At 39.5% G+C, this 20,177-nt stretch overlaps 1 protein-coding gene and 1 pseudogene across 6 annotated transcripts in view; one reads left to right on the top strand and one right to left on the bottom strand.

Moving 5' to 3' along the window:
- The window catches only part of SIK3 (SIK family kinase 3), a 237,451-nt gene that overhangs the window by 23,274 nt on the left and 194,000 nt on the right, over window positions 1-20,177 (top strand). The gene's annotated exons all lie outside the window — the stretch shown is intronic.
- LOC118543435 (U6 spliceosomal RNA) lies at window positions 8,256-8,331 on the bottom strand (annotated as a pseudogene).

The following is a 20,177-nucleotide window of genomic DNA, read 5'->3' on the forward strand; positions in this document are numbered from 1 at the left end:
TTCTTCCCAGTTGTTTGCCTATTTGCTGTTTCTCTTAATCTGTGTTGAAGATGAACGAAAATGACTCCACTGATTCACTATCCGCATTTTTATTATTTTCTAGTGGGGAATTTGTATTTGAGCTGATATTGCACACCTTCTTATCTGGTTCCCCTTGTGACTAATGAGGGATGAAGTTCCTGGCTAATGTTGATCTTAGCACTCTGCTTGTAATCTTTTAGGCTTAGATGTCCCACCAACTATTTATTAACTCACTTAAAATGGGAAGCAGACAGTGTTGTAAATTAAAATTTAAAATTGAGCGCCTCAAAAAGATTAATAGAAATGGGAAATAATCTCTTAATGGGGCCTACATTATTTATATTTATATAATGTTAGAACTCAAAACTCTTCCTGAGTAATAAGTGAAATATGGCAACTTAACTGTAAAGGAAGGAGGCTGGATCATTGAATTAAATGTTTTTCTGAATGTGCTAAAAGCTCTGAGGTCATGGCACTTCAGTGTTGGGAATAAGAAGGAATATTTTCTTTATTGAGAAGGAGAGCAGAGGGTACTGGGAAAAGGAAATGCTTGTCTGCCTACACTTAAAAATTGAGACGATGAGTGTATTGAATTGAAGACCATGGAGCAGGAGAAAAGGAAACCATTTTTCCTCTTGAAGTAATCCTAGTTCCTGACTTGAACAAACTGACTGTTAAAAAGAATTACATGACAATAGGGAGATTTGAACATTGACTGATATTTGATGTCAAGCAATTACAATCTTTTTAGGTGGAATGATAATATCGTGGTTATTTTCAAAAGAAAGAGTACTCACCTTTAGAAATATGTGCTGAAGTACAGAGAGATAACATAATATGGTATCTGGGGTCTGCTGAGGAGAGGAAGAAGTGGTCAGGAGTCTAGAGTCCAGTGGCCATTTATTTATAATTGTTGTGTCTGGCTGATGGGTTCAGGAGGACCATTATATTGTTTCTCTCTACTCGTGTAGGTTTAAAAGTTTCCATAATAAAAACGAAAAAGAACTGCACAAAAAACCAAAACGCCCAGCAACTTAGAGGTAGAAGTGTCAAACCTTCCCTTCTGCCTTCTTCCAGCTTGACTCCAGATAGGACACATAAGTCCCCAGATTGCTGCCCACGTTGCCCAGATGGAATGCAGTGCAGCTTTCCGTCCCTTCAAGTTTGAATCTGTCCGTAGTGCAGCATCACTGAGAGAGCTACAGTGTGGGAAGTTACAACAGAAGTCATTCTATCCGTAAGATGCGTCTTTTTATGTAGGTGAAGATAGTAAGGTTTAAAAAGCAAAATATAATTAGAGAATAGGAAAATAACGGCATAAAATTAAATGCCATATTTTATAGTGCTGATTAAGCACCGAAAGAACACTGGATTAAGGATAAGAAGTTTTGTTTGTTTGTTTGTTTGTTTGTTTTTCAGGATAAGCAAAATTTTTATTAGGCCAATGGACTTTGGGATCACCTTTAAACAAAATATAGGAGTTGGATTGCTGATAGTAGTATGGGGACAGCATGTCCAGGGAAGGAAAATATTATGTTTGAGGGAGAGTGGATGGATTTGGATTGGTGTATTTTATTAATTAATTATTTAAAAAATATTTGAGTAATCTCTACTCCTGATGTGGAGTTTGAACTCATGACCCCGAGATTAGGAGTCGCATGCTCTTTCGACTGAGCCAGCCAGGAACCCCTTATTTTATCATCATCATCATCATCATCATCATCATCATCATCATCATCATTTTAAAGATTTAATTTAATTTTTTATTTTTTAAAAAAATTTTATTTGTCAGAGAGAGAGAGGGAAAGAGCGTGTGCACAAGAGTGAGAGAGAGCACAAGCAGGGGGAGCGGCAGACAGAGGAAGTAGCAGGCTCCCCGCTGAGCAGGGAGCCCGATGCGCGGGGCTCGATCTCAGGACCCTGGGATCATGACCGGAGCTGAAGGCAGACGCTTAACCGACTGAGCCACCCAGGCGTCCCTAAAGATTTTATTTTTAAGTAGTCTCTACATCCACTGTGGGGCTCAAACTCACAACCCCAAGATCAAGAGTTGCATGCTCTGTAGATTGAGCCAGCCAGGCGCCCCTAGATTGGTATATTTTAGATAAATTGGATGGGCTGGGTTCATAAAGGACATGATTTTTTAGCTGAGGCATTTGGACTTGATCTTATAGGCTATAGGGAGCCGTTTTTGACTCTTAAGGTACCTAATTATTAATTTGATTTGATGATAATATAGTATATTATTAGTTGCATGCTTTTGCACAGAGAATATAACTTGACTATATGATTTTAAAATTCTTTTTCACATAAATTCTTTATTTCTGTAGTGCCCCAAAGGACTATTCAGGGACCAGAATTAATATTTCTATTTTAAAAAAGGGAGGGAGGTGCCTGGGTGATTTAGTCAGTTAGGCATCTGCCTTCGGCTCAGGTCATGATCCCAGGGTCCTGGGATCGAGTCCCACATCGGCATCCCTGCTGAGCAGGGGGGCCTGCTTCTCCCTCTCCCTCTGCTGCTCCCCCTGCTTGTTCTCTCTCTGTCAAATAAATAAATAAAATCTTTAAAAAAAAATAAAAGGAGGGACACCGAGGTACTCAGAGTTAGTGACCTTAATAAAATGTGAGTGAGTCATTGGCAGATCTGGGTTCAGATCTGATATATTGGGTTTTGAGCTCCTTCTACATACTTTACTTATTTAAAAGTAATTGTTTTCCACATGACTGGTTTTAATTGTTTTCCACATGACTGGTTTTCTTTTTTGAGATATGTGGTACGTATAGGTAATGTTGACCCTAGGCATTTCTTGCCTTTTCTTACCTACCTTCTTCCTGGGAATATATATATATATATATTTGTTCTTTATTTTTTATGTGGTTCTAGCCAGTTTTTCCCCAGCAGTTCAAGACCCAGCGCTTTTTTCCCCCTGTCCTGCCAGTTTGTTGGGTGGTAGTTTGATTGCCATTGATAAATCTGCCCACTGTAATGTTATGCCCCGGACTCATGCTTCTGATTGCTACTGCTATGTATCCTGCTTCCCTTCTGCCCCTGCAGTTTATAAAATGGGATAATAATCCCAGCCTTTTCTGAGCTTCTTTGTAAGAGTGTCAAAGATTTGAAAGTAATCTAGTGGAAGGTACTATAAACATCTTAAGAAACACTATAATTTTATAGATTTCCCCCCCAAAATAACATTTTAATCAACTTAAGACATAATTTGCATTCAATAAAATTGAACCATTTTAAGTATACAATTTGCATTTTGACAAATATATACAGTCATGTAATGACCACACTATCAACATGTAGAACTTTGCTACTATCCCAAAAAGTTCCTTTAGTGCCCTTTGCATTCATTCCCACTCCCGCCTTCAGCCCCAGAAAACCCCTAATTTGCTGTCACTATAGGTTATCTTTGCCTATTCTGGAATTTCATGTAAATGACCTTAACCAGGAGGTTTCAGCATCTGTTCACTGTTGGGAGTGCCTGGGTGGCTCATTCAGTTAAGCTCAGGTCATGATCCCAGTGTCCTCCTCAGCAGGAGTCTGCTTCTCCCTTTCTCTCTGCCCTTCCCTGTGCTCATGCATGTGCTCTCTCTCTTTCTCGAATAAGTAAAATCTTAAAAAAAAAAGATTCCTTCACTGTTGTTGTCTGTATCAGTAGTTTGTTACTTTTTATTGCTGAGTGGTGAATCTGAGTAATGTTTCATTATATGGCTATAACAGGATTTGTTTATCCATTTTTCTATTGATGAACATGTGAATTGTTTCTAGTTTTTGGCTATTGTGAATAAAGCTACTAGGGACTTGATGTGGAACTTTGGGTAGACTTATGTTTTCATTTCTCTTGGGTAAACACCTTGGAGTGGGAGGACTGGGTCATATGGCTGGTAGGTGTGTGTTTAGCTTTTTAAGAAACTGCCAAATTGTCTTCCAAAGTGGCTGTATAAATTTACATTCTGTCTAGCAGTGTATGAGGGTTCTAGTTGCTCCATATCCTCACCAACGCTAGGATGAGAAAATTTTTGCCATTCTGATAGTTGTATATGCTATCTTGTGCTTTAAATTTACATTTTTTTCATGACTAATGATATTGACATCTTCTCAGGGACTGACTTGCTAGCTGTATATCTTTGGTGAAGTACTTGTTCAAAACTTTTGCCTGTTTTTAAAAATTGGGTGGTTTATTTTTTTAATGTTGAGTTTTGAGAATTCTTTGTATATTCCACACTTGATCTTAGCCAAAAGGCCGAGAAGCGATGAGAATTCTTTGTATATTCTGGACACAAGTCATTTATCAGATAAATGCTTTGCAAAGATTTTCTTCCATTCTGCGGCTTATCTTTTCATCCCCTCGACAGTGTCTTTTAAGAGCAAGAATTTTTATTTTGAATTCCAGTTTATCCATTTGCTCTTTTATGAATTGTGCTTTTGGCATTTAGTCTTCATCCTGTCTTTTCATTTTTTAAAGTAATAAATTCGTTTGGAATTTATCAGACCAAACCAAGGCAGGAAGTCAAACCATATTTCATTTTTATGTTGGGTAAGAATCACTAGAGACAAATTATTTTCTATGGGATCGATTCCTGAATTTTTTCAAGCACAGATTTTCTAGCAATTAGAAGTCAAATGCAGTGCAGATATATTACTTTTTATTTTTTTATTATTATTTTTTAAGATTTTATTTATTTATTTGAGAGAGAGAGAAGGAGAGACAGTGAGAGAGTACAACCGGGGAGGAGAGGGAGAAGCAGGCTCTCTACAGAGCAGGGAGCCCAATGCGGGGCTCAATCCCAGGACCCTGGGATCATGACCTGAGCCGAAGGCAGATGCTTAACCGACTGAGCCACCCAGGCGTCCCTACTTTTTTTTTTTTTTAGAAGATTTTATTTATTTATTTGACAGAGAGAGAGACAGCGAGAGAGGGAACAAGCAGGGGGAGTGGGAGAGGGAGAAGCAGGCTTCCTGCCCAGCAGGGAGCCCGATGCGGGGCTCGATCCCAGGACCGGAGCTGAAGGCAGACGCTTAACTGACTGAGCCACCCAGGCGCCACACAGATATGTTACTTAATAATATTTTGAGTGTTTCCAGAGAACTCAATTTGTAAGCTGTTTAATTACTAATTACCCATCCTTTTCTGTGAAAGAACGTAAGTTCTATTTTATTTTATTTTATTTTTTTTTAAAGATTTTATTTATTTATTTGAGAGAGAGAGAATGAAAGACAGAGAGCATGAGAGGGAGGAGGGTCAGAGGGAGAAGCAGACTCCCTGCTTAGCAGGGAGCCCGATGCGGGACTAGATCCCGGGACTCCAGGATCATGACCTGAGCCGAAGGCAGTCGCTTAACCAACTGAGCCACCCAGGCGCCCTGTAAGTTCTATTTTAAAAAGGTGCTTTTTCTAAAGGGGCTGTTGTAGGTATAAGAATCCACAAATCAAGATCTGTGTAGTAGCTAATAATCATAAAGTATAAAGTTCATTAAGAGAACATGCTCAGTCATATTGTTAATCCTAATTTGTGGTACTGCTCATCAGTAGAAAAGAAATGTAAGCTCTTGTTAAATCCTAAGCTACTACTGAGGGTAAAATGCCTTGTAGCTGAACTGGAGGAGTGGTGAACCAGCCTTTATTACCCAGTTTTGAGAGTCAGTAGTCTCCAAGAATGAAGAAAAAGGAGTTAAGATTGGGAGGTAGTAAATAGTATGCTGTTTCTATTTCAAATACTTTAAGAGATAATGACAAAGGCATAAGGTTGTATAATTTTTGGTGTCTCAGATGATAATGAAGTATGTTATAAATTAGATAAAACAAGCGCTCTCAGTTGTTTAAAAACATTTCTTGGTAGTTACTGACAGATTATACGGAGAGGAAGCTTGAGTCTCAGCACAGAGGTGATCTCAGTATTACAAATACTGAAGGACTTTGACCTTTGTTCTGAACCTGCTTTCTCTTGACCGGTCTCTCTATGAATTCTCAGTGCTGCACTCTTACTGCATGCTTTTCCTAGACCTTCTTGATACCATGCTCACGGGCATGGGATAAAATTATCAGTGTACCTGAAGAGGTTTTTTTGGCTGAATACAAGACACGGAGTGTGCAATTTCTAACATTACTGACAAGGTCTGTGCCTCTCTTAAAAGACGAGGAATCTTTTTTTTTTTTTTTTTTTTTTTAAAGATTTTATCCATTTATTTGACAGAGAGAGACACAGCGAGAGAGGGAACACAAGCAGGGGGAGTGGGAGAGGGAGAAGCAGGCTTCCCGCTGAGCAGGGAGCCCGATGTGGGGCTCGATCCCAGGACCCCGGGACCACGACCTGAGCCGAAGGCAGACGCTTAACGACTGAGCCACCCAGGCGCCCCAAAAGACGAGGAATCTTAAGAGCCTTAACTAAGGATTTAAAACCTGGGTATGCTGTCCTCCTGATCATTTCTTTTTCACTCACATCTTTTTTTGGCAAATCAAAAAATTTGGCCAGAGGGATTGTTTACCTTTTGAAAAAAAAGAAACTAGATCCTGCAGTTTGTTTTGGTTGCAAATATCCGGGCAGCTGAATTTACATTGAGCAGAAGATGTTGCCCTGCTTAGTGGATGCTCTAGAAACCAAGAGACTCTGCCTGTTACATATATGGTGAAAGGTAATGAATCTCATCTTTCCTTTGTGGGGAGAATGCCAACCTCACTAATTTATGGCTTCATTGTAGTTATGTTTATATCTTCTGAGACATGGCAACTGATTGTTTTAGATTCATCATGTTTGAGTGACAGTTTTAGGGAAAGGGGAGGGTATTTAGTTCCAAGAACTGGTGGTTTTTATCACTTTAATCAATTCAGGTCTAATGACATGAAGAATAGTTAGTATTGGGCAGATGTACATGTAGTACATTTTGTTAAGTGTAAGTAGTAAAAAAAAAAAAAACCTTTAAGTAGTCATGTAATTCATTATAGCAGCTGAAAATTTTGTGTAAGAAACCAGTGAAGCTAATTTCTGATTCACACAGAGCAGAAGAATTTAATATTCTAACTTGAGCAAAAGGCAACTAAAAAGCAACTTGAACCACTTTATGTGGCTTTCAATATGTAGGAATATTTTTTTCATCTTTCCTCATATGTTTACTTCATTTACTTCCAGTAGTTTCCAAATTAGTTGAGGGAATTCAGGTGGTAACCGAGTTCCCTGTAGTACAAGATTTTCCTGCTGTGTATGTGAACCACTTTTTCTGGAAAAACCCTTCCATTGGCAGTCTTCTTGAGGGCATGTACTTCTCTACACTTAGTGATTTGGGGGCTGAAGCCTGTGTTTAGTCAGAGATGACAAATGGCTGAAAAAAATTTTTTTTCCAGTTTAGTGACCGAGAAATGATTCAGAATTGAAACTGAAGTGAATATGGAGTTACTTGCAGTTACTCTTCTACAGTTGCTGTCTGTTGCTATTAGGCATATTTTGGACATGTGGTTTCCATTTCGATATTCTGTGTTATGTTGCTAAATTTCTTGTCTGGTTTAGACACTGCTTTTGGAAATTAGGTTGGAACTAGCTTTGAACAGAGGGCCACTAGAAATTGGACATTGTGGTCCCTTTGGGGAGGAGAAGTTGGCATATTTTTACTTAAAGGATTTTTAGGAAAATTTTGATAACAAAAATATATTTTCCAGATGTTAGGGGTTAAGTACTTGCTGAGAAAACCAGGAAGCTTGTGAAAATGTTCGCCTTTAAAGTTAAAACTCTCAGTACTTTTTTCTTTTATAATTAAACAGAGGTAAGTTAAAAAAAAAAAAAGCATGTTCATTGTAAAGAGTTCAGTGTATAGAAATTTATGAAGGAAAAAGCGCTTGCTCCACTCCCGATTTTACTCTCTAGAAATAACTGTTAACAGTTTGGTATATGTTCTTCCATATCTTTTTCAGTGCACATGCAAATATTTGTAGGTGGATTTGGGGGGTTTATTTTATTTTGTGCTATTGCAGCTTTTATAATTCAGTCTCTTTACATATATAAAATCTACTTTAATTTCCCCCACCCCCCACTTTTCTGTTAGTTTTTTGAAATGTTACTATTCATTTTCTTAATCATGTGTAGGACTTTAAAAAGTCCTGTGTGGTTATTAATGCTTCGTTATGTATGGTGTAAGTATTTTCTCTCATATAATTTGTCTTAACTTTTAACTTTTGTGGTATATCTTTTGTTATTTAAAAGGTTTTATTTTACTTATTTTTTTTACATGTTTGTATAAAAAATATGGAACATTTCACGAATTTGTGTGTCATCCTTGTGCAGGGGCCATGCTCATCCTCTCTGTATTGTTCTGCTGGGACTTCTGGGTTTTATGGTATTCTCAGGAGTGCAGGTACCCATCTGAACAATAAAAGTTCTCTAAGTTTTCTTCTAGTGCTTTGTAAATTTATTTTTAATATTTAGGTTTTAAATCCACTTTGAATGTATTTTCAGTATAATGTGAGATAAGGATCTGGATTTAAAAAAAAATTTTGGTAGCCAGTTGTCCTAATAGTTTGTCACTTACATACTTATTTGAAGTAGTCTTGTTAACATAGAATCTTATTTATTTAAAAAGATTTTATTTTTAATGTAATCTCTGCACCTGATGTAGGGCTTGAACTTACAACCCCGAGATCAAGAGTTGCATGCTCTACCTGCTGAACCAGCCAGGCGCCCCTTAACATATACTTTTGACAGGCGGTGCTTATCTGTGTACCTGTACTACATGTTTTAATTATAGTCACTTTAGAGAATATTTTGAAATTTCTTTAACTATTACAGTTGATTCTCCCTCTCTTTTTAAAGTAGACTAATCATAATCGTGAGCAAATAATAATTTGGACTTTCCCAATGCTTATGCTCCTTTTTTAGTGACAATGTTGAAGAATAGTTATGGTGATAATAATACCATCTAATACAGTGCTTCTCAACTTTATGTGTGCAGAAATTACCTGAGGGATCTTATTAAAATGCTGATTCAAGCAATTGTGCTACTAGATGTTTACCCAAACAATAAGGAATACTAATTCAAAGGGATACATACACCCCGAAGTTCACCGCAGCATTATCTACAATAGCCAAATTATGGAAACAGCCCAAGTGTCCATTGACTGATGAATGGATAAAGAAGATGTGTGTGTGTGTGTATGTATGTATATATATATATATATTTTCACACACACACACAATGGAATATTACTCAGCCATAAAAAAGAATGAAATCTTGCTATCTGCAATGACATAGATGGAGCTAGAGGGCATAAGGCTAAGTGAAATAAGGCAGAGAAAGACAAACCATACGGTTTCACTCATGTGGAATTTAAGAAACAAAACAAGCGGGCAAAGGGAAAAAAGAGAGAAGGAAATCAAGAAATAGACTCTTAACTATAGAGAACAAACTGCTGGTGGTTGGGGGGGATCGGTGAAATAAGTGAAGGGGATTAAGGAGTGCACTTGTGATGAGCGCTGGGTCTTGTATTTAATTGTCAGATCACTGTATTGTACACCTGAAACTAATATTACACTGTATGTTAACTAACTGAAATTTAAATAAAAACTTAAAAAAAAAAAGATGACGTGTCAAGGAAAGTGCAGACTCAGTAGGTCTGGGGTAGGCCTGAGAGTCTGCATTTCTGACAAGACCCCATGTGATGTTGATTTATAGGTTTACAGACCTTTGAGTAACAGGGGGCTAATATTTGTTACACTTAATTCCAGTCACTGTTCTTAGTGCTTTATGTGTATGAACTCAGTTAATCTTCTTAACTCCACGATGATGATGATCTCCTAGTTTACCAGTAGAGAAACTGAGATTTGGAGAAGTTTATGACTTGATCACAAGTCATAAGACATTACCAGTAGGTAGAAGAGCCAGACCCAGCCCAGGCAGAGTTGGCACCCTAAATTTCTTGAATAGATTTCCTCACCAATATCGGACATTATTTTCTCTTGCGTGACTCAAATGGTAATACCTTTAGTTTTTGTTTTAAATTAGTAGACTTTATTTTTTGAGCAGATTTATAAAAATTGAGCAGAAAGTACAGAGAATTCCAGATATCCCCTTACCTCCCTCCTTCCCCCAGTTTCCCCTAATATTAACATCTTGTATTAGTGGGGTACATTTGTTACAGTTGATGAGCCGATATTGATATGTTATTATTAATTAAAGTCTGTAGTTTACATTAGGGTCCACATTTATTTTGTATAGTTCTGTTTGGACAAATGCATGATGTCATGTATCTACCATTATAGTATCACACAGAATAGTTTCACTGCCTTAAGCATTTCCCCTGCTCCCTCCAGCCATCTCCTTCCCTCTCCCCCACTTATCTTTTTGCCACCTCCATAATTTTTCCTTTTCCAGAATGTGATATAGTTGGAATGGTACATTAGGTAGCCTCTTCAGATTGGCTACTTTCACTTAGCAATGTGCATTTAAGCTTCCTTCCCGTCTCTTTGTGGCTTGATAGCTCCATTCTTTTTATCACTGGATAGTATTCTATTGTCTGGATGTACCCTAGTTTATCCACTTACCTACTGAAGAACATCTGGATTACTTCCACATTTTGGCAGTTATGAATAAAGCCGCTGTAAAATCCACGTGCGGGTTTCAACTCTTTGGGTAAATACAAAGGAGCGTGATTGTTGGATCATATGGTAAGAGTACGTTTAGTTTTGTAAGAAACCACCAGACTGTCTTCCAAAGTGGCCGTTTGGTTTTGCATTCTCACCAGCAGTGAATGAGAGTTCCTATTGCTCCACGGCCTTGCTAGCATTTGGTGTTGTCGGGGCTTTGGATTTTTGCCACTCTAATAGGGGTGAGCTGTATCTCATTGTGGTTTTAATTTGCAATTCCCCAGTGACATAGGATGTTGAGCATCTTTTCACATGCTTAGTTGCTATCTGTGTATATCTTCTTTGGTGAGGTTTAGATCTTTTGCCCATTTTTTAATTGTTTTCTGTGGTGGTTGGTTGTTTTTTTAGTGTTGCATTTTAAGAGTTCTTAGAATATTTTGGATACCTGTCCTTAAATCAGATATGTGCATGGGTTGTTTCTTTCTTTTTTTTTTTTTTCAATCAGATATATGTTTTGCAAAGATTTTCTCGCAGGTTTTGGCTTGTCTGTGTCTTTAGTTTTTACCATTATGGTGATGCTTGCCCTCGAATTGTGACAGATAATCATCAAGTTAAGAAAGTTTCCTCTTTTTTGTCTTTCTGAGAGCTTTTTTTCAGGAATGGTATTCAGGGAATCTTTGAAAATTATTTGGCTAAATAAATAGATGAAGCTTTGTTATTAGCAAGGCATGCCTGTTTTATTCTGGATACTTAACAACACATTCCTTATGGTGCTGTATTTAAGAATGTAACTGAAAATTTAATTCCTGGTCCTTATAAATAGTTTACTCTTACTCCTTCCCTGATCTCTTGTCTTTTTAATGTTTACGTCGGTTGCTTGTCCAACATCCTAATCTCATTCTGGCTTGACCTTTACTTCAGCTGTCTGTCTCTCCACTTGTCTGTAGCAATCTATTCCTGGGGCCGGTCAGACTGCCACCTCTGAAATCATAAATTTGGAAATTTGCTCTCTGAACACAATTTCCTGTCTTTTTAGTTCTGCCACTTGCTGAACTTACTCTCCGATTTCACGGAGGCCTCCAGCCCCTGAAATCTTGCCTGTCTCCAAATGTATGACATTCTTCCTGGCATCACTTTCGTCCACGTGGACATAGTTGGTCACTTTCAATGAGTCATACGTATCCTCAGTTCTCCTGCACCTTTGTTCTTCTGTCCCCCACGCCGTACCCATCTCCAGCTGTGGATTAACAATGCTGCCCATTTTCTGTGTTCCCGCTTTAGGGCCTGAAGAAATGATGGAATCGTGTTTATTTGTTCAGTTGCCAGCACGTGAGTTCTGCCCTCATCTGTGCTTCTTATTCTTGTTAGTAGCCCTCTTTGCCTGTAGCTGATTTCTTTTCTCCTTCACCAGAATGACTGTTCTTTCCAAATCTTTACCCGTTTTTGGTGAGCTCACGCTCACCTCCTTCTATCACAGAAGACCCCATAGTCCAGTAAAGTGACCCTAAAAAAAAAAAAGAAAATTCATGGGGCGCCTGGGTGGCTCAGTTGCTAAGCGTCTGCCTTCGGCTCAGGTCATGATCCCAGGGTCCTGGGATCGAGCCCCACATCGGGCTCCCTGCTCCGAGGGAAGCCTGCTTCTCCCTCTCCCACTCCCCCTGCTTGTGTTCCCTCTCTTGCTGTGTCTCTCTCTGTCAAAGAAATAAATAAAATCTTTAAAAAAAAAAAGAAAGAAAAACCCAGAAATCTGTTATTTCTTGTATCATACCTTCTGTTACTCAGATAAAGATAAAATTCCTAAGTTTCACATGCCCTTTCTAGTTGTCCAGTCTCCTCTCTCTCCTCTCTGAGCCCCAGCTTCATTGGCCTTTTGTCAGATTCTTAACATGCCACACTCATTCTTAGCATAGGGTCTTTGTGTCCGTCCTGCCCTCTGCCAGACAGTTTTTCTCTTTCGCTTTTTAATTCATATTCATCTTTGGAACTTAATTTATATGTCACTTGCTCAAAGAAGCTTTCCTGACCTTCCATTTGCCTGAAGACAGATTAGACTCCCGCTGAAATAATAGTAATGAGACTAACAATAATAGCAAACATACGATGTTTATTGTGCGCTGGGCACTGTTCTAAATATGGCCTTTTTAAAAAAAGTCTTTACAGCAACCCTCTGGGTTAGATAGATGGGGAAATAAATAGGACCTCTAATTGTCCCCATTTTATAGATGAGGAAACTGAAGTGCCGAGTGTTAAGTCACTTGTCCCAAGTCACATAACCAGTTGGCAGCAGAGCTGGGATGTGCACGCAGCAGTTAGGCCTTGGAGCCCATGCTCTAGACTGCTGTGCTGTAATATAATGCTAATATGATTGTGTAATTTTGGTTAATGTCCACCTTTCTTGGTAGGCTCTCAGTTCCTGGGGTTCAGAGACTGCATCTGTGTGGTTAATTTTTGACCCTCCGGTGCCTAGAACAGAGCCCGGCAGCCGGCGGGCTGTGACAGAATGAATCCGCCGACCATTCCGCTTAACTGAGTCAATAGAAACCTCCGTGAGCGTCTTCAGTTTTCGTCCCTTCTGCTTCCACACACTCAACCCCCTGGATGGAAAGAATAGGTGCTTGCGTTTATTTCAAAAGTTAATCCCTCTGCCTGTTTACTTTCTCTATCGTAGAAGTCGTATTTGCACTTGGGCTAAGAAGAAGTAGTGAAGGTGTCCATAAGGTGAATGTCCTTCATCCTCTCCCTCCCTTACCGTGCTCACTTTCCAGAGGTGTCGGCCCCGAGCCAGCAAAGTGTGTATCTTCTGAACATGCACGGAGTGTATGGTTGCTTATCTACACAAGAGGGAGCGTGTGTAATATGCACACTAGTTTGAGTTTGCTTTTGTATTAAAAATTAACTTCTAGTATTGAACTGTAGTTTTGCAAGCTGTCATCATTGAGGGCAGCTAGGGAAAGGGTACATGGGCTCTCTCTGTAACACTTTTTAAAGTGGCATGTGACTCTCCAATGATCTCAAAATAAAAAGTTGAAATAAGAAATTAAATGGTAGAGACCTTTCCCTGTCTGCATATTTATCTCTTTCTTCTAAAGGACTACAGAAGACCCCATTGTATAGATGCGCATTACTTTATTTTACCTTTCCCCTGCTGATGGATTGGTAAGCTCTTGCATTTTTTCATTTTTACCAGCACTGCTGTAGGGGGAACAGCCTTGCATCCATGGCTTTATCCTTGCTCGGGTATATGTGCACAGCCAAGTTTTAGAGGAGAGGGGATCAAAAGATCCATGCGTTTGAAATTTTGATGGAAGTTGGCCGGCTGCTCTCCAAACTGGTTTCTACTTTTCACCAGCAGGTAGGATAGAGCCCACTCTCTTGCACTCACCTGTACTATCCACATCCTGTTCCTCCACTTCTTCTTCGGACTTGAAATTGATTATCCTTTTCCATTTAATATCTCTCCTTCTCTGTTGGCTCGCTCCCATCTGCCCATCCTCCATCAGCTCCTCCATATTGATGAGACTTTTCTTTAGTAACTAAGTGCTTGATCTGTATTTATTTCTCCGTAAGGCAACCTGAAGAGGTAGCTCCTGTTGTTATCCCCATTTTACAGGGAAGGAAACTGAGACATAGAGAAGTTAAGTGACTTGCCCAAGGTCACCCAGAGAGTGAGGAGCTGGGTAATAATGCAGTCGGTCTGACTGCAGAGTCTGTGCTCTTCCCCAGCACACTGTCAGAGAGGGTCGGGAGACTATTGCCAGTTGCTCACATCCATCCTGTGGCCTGTTTTTTGTATAACCCAGCTAACATGCTTTTTACATTTTTAAAGGGTTGTTAAAAAAAAAAAAAGGAAAATATGGGACCATGTGTGACCTACAAAGCCTACAGAAAAGTTTATTTTTCTTAACATTAAATGAGATCGTTCCTGTAAAAGTATTTAGCATAGAGCTGGTACTTAATAATAGCTTAAGAAATATTAAAGGCATCATTACTGTTATTATCAGTGCCTCTCTTTTAGCATCCAGCTCTACGTCACCTCTTTCTCGTCCGCACCTACTGCCCTGGCATGTCCACTGAGCTGCTCTGGGAAGGGTTCTCAGTGCCTTGTTGCTAACCCTATTACTCAATTTAAACTCTGGTTCTATCTGAGTTCTGTGAATCATTTGATACTAACTACCCTATTCTTTTACACATTTCCTTTAGTTTTCAAACCAGGAGCGCCTTTCGTGTTTGCTTTTTCTTCCCTGGTGTTACTACTCCTTCATGAACTCTTTTGCTACTCCATTTCTCTGCCAGCTTTGTAAGGGATGGGATTCTTCTGGATTCAGTCCTTGGCACTCCCTCCCTCCCTCCCTGTCTTCCGCTCCACTTCCTCTTCTCTTCCCTCATCTGAATCAGGAAGCCCCGCATTTGGGTAAGAGTCCATCCTTTTCTGTCTGAGCAGTCTGAACAGTTTACTTCATCTCTTGGTTTTTCTCTCTGTAAGGACGAGAATAGTAGCACCCACCTCAGGATTGTGTCGATTGGATGAAACCATGTATGTAAAACATTTAACGGTATCTCATTTACAGCAAGTGCTTAGTAAATAATAGCAACAGGAATAGTAATAATAGTGTAGTTGTGTTGTTACTGTAACTCTGTACCTCTAGCACTCCCCTGTCTTCAAGTCCACGTAAAGCTATTCAGGGGCCTGCTAGAGACCCACACTTGGACACTTCCCCCAACGCTTTAAACTCTGAGTCTTAGTCTTTCTCTGGCTTCAATATTTAGTGACTGTGGCCTCAAATAAATGACTTATTTTCTTCCAGTCTTAGTTTCTCCATTTTTGAAAGGGCGACGGTAATAGAACTTACCTTCTTAACATCGAATGCGATCGTTCTTGTAAAAGTATTTGGCATAGCGCTGGTATGTAGTAACAGCTTAAGAAATTAGAGGGACGCTTGGCTGGCTCAGTTGGTAGAGCGTGCGACTCTTGATCTCAGGGTCATGAGTCTGAGCCTTACACTGCAGGGTAGAGTTTACCTAAAAAAAAATATTAGAGCCAACACTATGATTATTATCAGTGTTATTATTATTCCTCTTAAAATTTGATCTTCCTTTTGCCCTATTCCGCTTAGAACAGGAGCCTCAGCTTTTCCCATCTGCCTTCTCTTCCTGACCCTCCACAGGCAATTAGTCACCAAATACTGTTGGTTCTACTTCAGAAGCATCTGCTCACATTCATCCACTCCTTATCATTTCTTGACAGAGTTATTGTGTAACCTCCTAATTGGTCTCCTGGCCTCTGGGCCACCTTCCCCCTTTCATCCAGATTTATCTTTATTGAAGGCAGATCTCTTCACATCACTCAGCAGTAAAGGCCTCAGATGAGCCCCTCTTACCCGAAATATAAAGCCTGCAAGGCCTGTAACACCTCAGTCCTTGATGGCTTCCTCTCTTGTCCCTGGAAACTAGGAGTCCTCCACGAGAAGATTATGCTTCTGACTATTCTTTGACTGCCCTTAAATCTGATGCTGGGTCCCTCCTGGTATTGCTCCTCCTTCATTCTTGTTGCTTAGAGTGCTGTCCCCTGACCCACTCCCTGCAAATAAGCAACCCTCTACCCCAGACAGCTTGTCTGTCTGGTGAATGCTTGGTTGCCCTTCAGTGGTGGGTCTCAAAGATGCCATCTACTGTCTTCTGCTCTCTTTGGTCTGAACTGCCCTTCCAGGCAACATTAATTGGTCCTTCATTAAGGGGCATTATGGTGGGCAGTTCAGTCCCTGAGTTAGGAGCCAGTCTGGCATGGTTAATCATGTGGCTGCAGATCTGGGATAAAAGTGTTCAACCAATCTGTGCTTCAGTTTCCCAGTCTATAAAAAGTGGATAATATTAGTCTTGTTGTGAGGATCGTGAATTAATATAGGAAAAATGCTCTGAATAGGACCTGCATAGACTAAGTACTTCATCAGTATTGGCTGTTGTTATCATCATCATCATCATCATCATCATCATCATCATCATCATCAAAGCATCTCTTACATACCCCTGTAGTGGCATTAAGTGCTTTGTGTTACACTGACTTTTCTGTGTATGTTTCCCAGTAGACTGTGACTTCTCTGAAGGCGGGACTGTTGGAATCATCTGTGTCATCGGTATCCAGTACCCGGTGGGCCTTGAGTAAACGTTCAGTCAGTTGTACTGTTTGCTCAGCCTGTAATAAAGTCCTGGATCCTCCTGCATTTCAGCAGTCAGCATCTCACAGCTCCTGGAAAGGACTACTTTCTGAAAGTGTGGCATTAGAGAAGGAGAACTGTTCGTTGAGGACCTCGGTGGGCTCTTCAACCAGAAGTTTACTAGTACAAATGAAGCTTCCTACTTAAAGTAGTCAGAGTACGGCTGATAGTGTACAGTCTTTGGGAGGAAGTTTCTCCCAAAGTGGAAGAGAGCCTCTAATGTCGTTTGCTTAAAGGGACACGGTCCAAAGCTAGAAAGTCTACTTGCCATCAGACCTTTTTTGTTTTGTTTTTTTGATGTTAAGTGAGCTGTTTCTGCCTTTTTAACTTTATTCTTATAAGCCCAATGAAGATTGAAATGTTAAAACTTTTCCCTTTTAGTGATTCAGAGAAGAGAGTTCTTTTCTTTTTTTTTTAATAAAAATTTTATTTATTTATTTGACGAGGGAGACAGCGAGAGCAGGAACACAAGCAGGGGGAGTGGGAGTGGGAGAAGCAGGCTTCCCACCGAGCAGGGAGTCCGATGCGGGGCTCGATCCCAGGACCCCGGGATCATGAACTGAGCTGAAGGCAGATGCTAACGACTGAGCCACCCAGACGCCCTAAGAAGAGATTTCTTTATTGTAGTCATGATCTAGAGCTCAGAATGAATGCCAGATATGGATCTTTATAGACGAGTCCAGAGCATTAAGTCTTTAAGCTCCATATGGTCTGGTTCTATGGCCAACCCCTCGCACCTTTCTTTGCCTGGGCTACTGTAATGGTAACTGATCTTTCTGCCTTTAGGCTCTTCCCTCCAGTCTGTCCTCTCTACTGCTGCCATATTAATCTCTCAAATGCCTGGCTTTATTTTTCTCATGGGTTACAAAAAATCTTCCAAGGGTATCTCATTGTGGACAAGGTGAGTTCCAAACTGTAGCTTGACATTCAGGATGCTCTGTAGTCTGACTCGTTTTCTGCCTTCTCTTCCACTATACCTGGGAAGGAACTTTGTGGTTTATCTGGGCTAGCTGTGATTCCTGTGATGTGGATTGCATTTTTCTTTTTTGACCTACGCAGAGTAGTTTCCATGCTTTTCCCATTTTCCTTCTGAAATTCTGCCTCTCTGTTAAGATCTGTATTTGAAAACCTTTTTATTTTTAAAGAATTATAGACTCACAGGAAATTGCAGAATAGTACATAGTATACTCTGTTCTTTTCTCCCAGCTTACCCAATGATGATAACTTGTATAATTGTAGTATAAGATCCATTTTAAAGCTCCATTTTGAATACTATTCTCAGTGGTAGGGGAAAAAAACCTGTTACTTCGTTCTTTTTTTTTTTTTAAGGTTGGATTGGAATTTTGGAAGTGGTCAGGAATCATTTCGACTCATGTTTGTGAAACAAATTAGGTGGGTGATCAAGCGGGGTAGTATGGTGTCTGGTCCTTGAAAGGAAAAGAATATGGCCATATGATATCAGAAGACTGATTTTATCTGCCTTTATGAACTAGCCTTGAAAGTAATTTCAAAACAGAAATTTCCGAAGGTGGAATGGGTACATAACCTCCTTATGTAATTAAATGGGGGCATGGGACTCATTTATGAGATGCGAATATTCTAGTGTGTTGGTTAAGCTAGTTTCAATATTTTATAGCCATACCATTTACATTCCCTTTTAATGCTTATGCTCTTCCTAGAGATTATGTTTTTATAAAATAAGCTAGTTGTTGAAATACACATTGGATGGTGAAATAAAAACATTTATTTTCCTCATGCTCATTTTTTAAAGGAAGGCAGAAGGTTTGTAAAGGAAGAGATTTTGGGAAATAAAGCTTATTTTCCAAACTGGAATCCTCATACACTGCTGGTGGGAATATAAAATGGTATAGCCACTTTGGAAAAACAGTTTGGCAGTTCCTCAAAAAGTTAAACATAGAGTTACCATATGACCCGCCTATTCTACTTCTAGGTATATACCCAAGAAATCAAAAGCATATGTTAACACAGAAACAGGTACACAGATGTTCATAGCAACATTATTCATAATAACCAAAAAGTGGAAACAGCCTGAATGCCCATTAACTGATGAACGGATAAACAAAATGTGGTCTTTCCACATACAGTGGAATATATTTCAGCCATAAAAAAAGGGTGCAGCAGTGTGGTTGAACCTTGAAAACACTGGGCTCAGTGAAAAAAGCCAGGCACAAAGGGCCACATATTATATGATTCCTTTTACATGAAATGTCTAGAATAGGCAGCTCCATAGAGACAGAAAGTAGATGAGTGGTTGCTAGGAGCTACAGGAGGGGGATTGACAGAGGAGGGAGGGAGGAGAGTGACTGCTAATGGATATAGAATTTCTTTTTGGGGTGATGAAAATATTCTGGAATTAGACAGTGGTGGTGATTGCACTGTCTTCTGAATATACTAAAAACCACTGAATTGTACATTTTTAAAAGGGTGAATTTTATAGTATGTGAATTACATTTCAAAAAAATTTATTCTCCAAATGCCAGTACAGATTTTGTTGTGGTTTGGAGAAGTTACCTATTTGCATGGTGTCATAGAACAGGTCAGTAAGGTTTCCCACATTTTGAGCTCTAAGTGAGGCAAAAGACTCTTGGGAAAAGGGAGTAACTTACTTAAGCCTGGTAACTGCTTATTGCCCTATAATCCGCCCTAGTGGGCAGAGTAGAGGTAGAAGCAGATCATATAAGGTTGGAATTAACGTCTCTTCAATTCCATTCAAATTTGTTAGTTAGCACACAGAGAAATCAAGAAGTATTTTAAACAAAGCAGGTTCTGACCTGTTTAATTTGATAGGCTGAAGTTCATGCCATTCTGTCTTGAATGTGAACCTCACAGATCTTTTTTAGTAGATATTGGGAGATCGAAGTCTTGTCTCATTAGTGAATTAGAAGGAAAGTCTGAATAGGCTTTTTACCTGTAGAATTAAATGCGTTTGTATTAATTTTTAAAAGGTAAATCAATCTGGTTTTTCATCTAATGTCAAAAATAAGATTTTCACCAATGCCATACTTCGTTTTTCCATGTTTGCATAAAAAGCCTTTTGGTTTTTCTCAAATTAATCTGTATGTTTGTGGTGTAAAAGTCATAATATATATAGAAATGGTACCAAGCTGGTAGCTGTCCTGAACCATTACTCTTTGGCAGACTGAGCTATATGTATGTTTTATTTTTTATTTTATTTTATTTTATTTTTTAAGATCTTATTTATTTGACAGAGAGAGACACAGTGAGAGAGCGAACGCAAGCAGGTGGAGTGGGAGACGGAGAAGCAGGCTTCCTGCGGAGCAGGGAGCCTGATGCGGGGCTCGATCCCAGGACCCTGGGATCATGACCTGAGCTGAAGGCAGATGCTTAA

This window comes from Halichoerus grypus, chromosome 11 (assembly GCF_964656455.1).
Source record: "Halichoerus grypus chromosome 11, mHalGry1.hap1.1, whole genome shotgun sequence".
NCBI lineage: Eukaryota > Metazoa > Chordata > Mammalia > Carnivora > Phocidae > Halichoerus > Halichoerus grypus.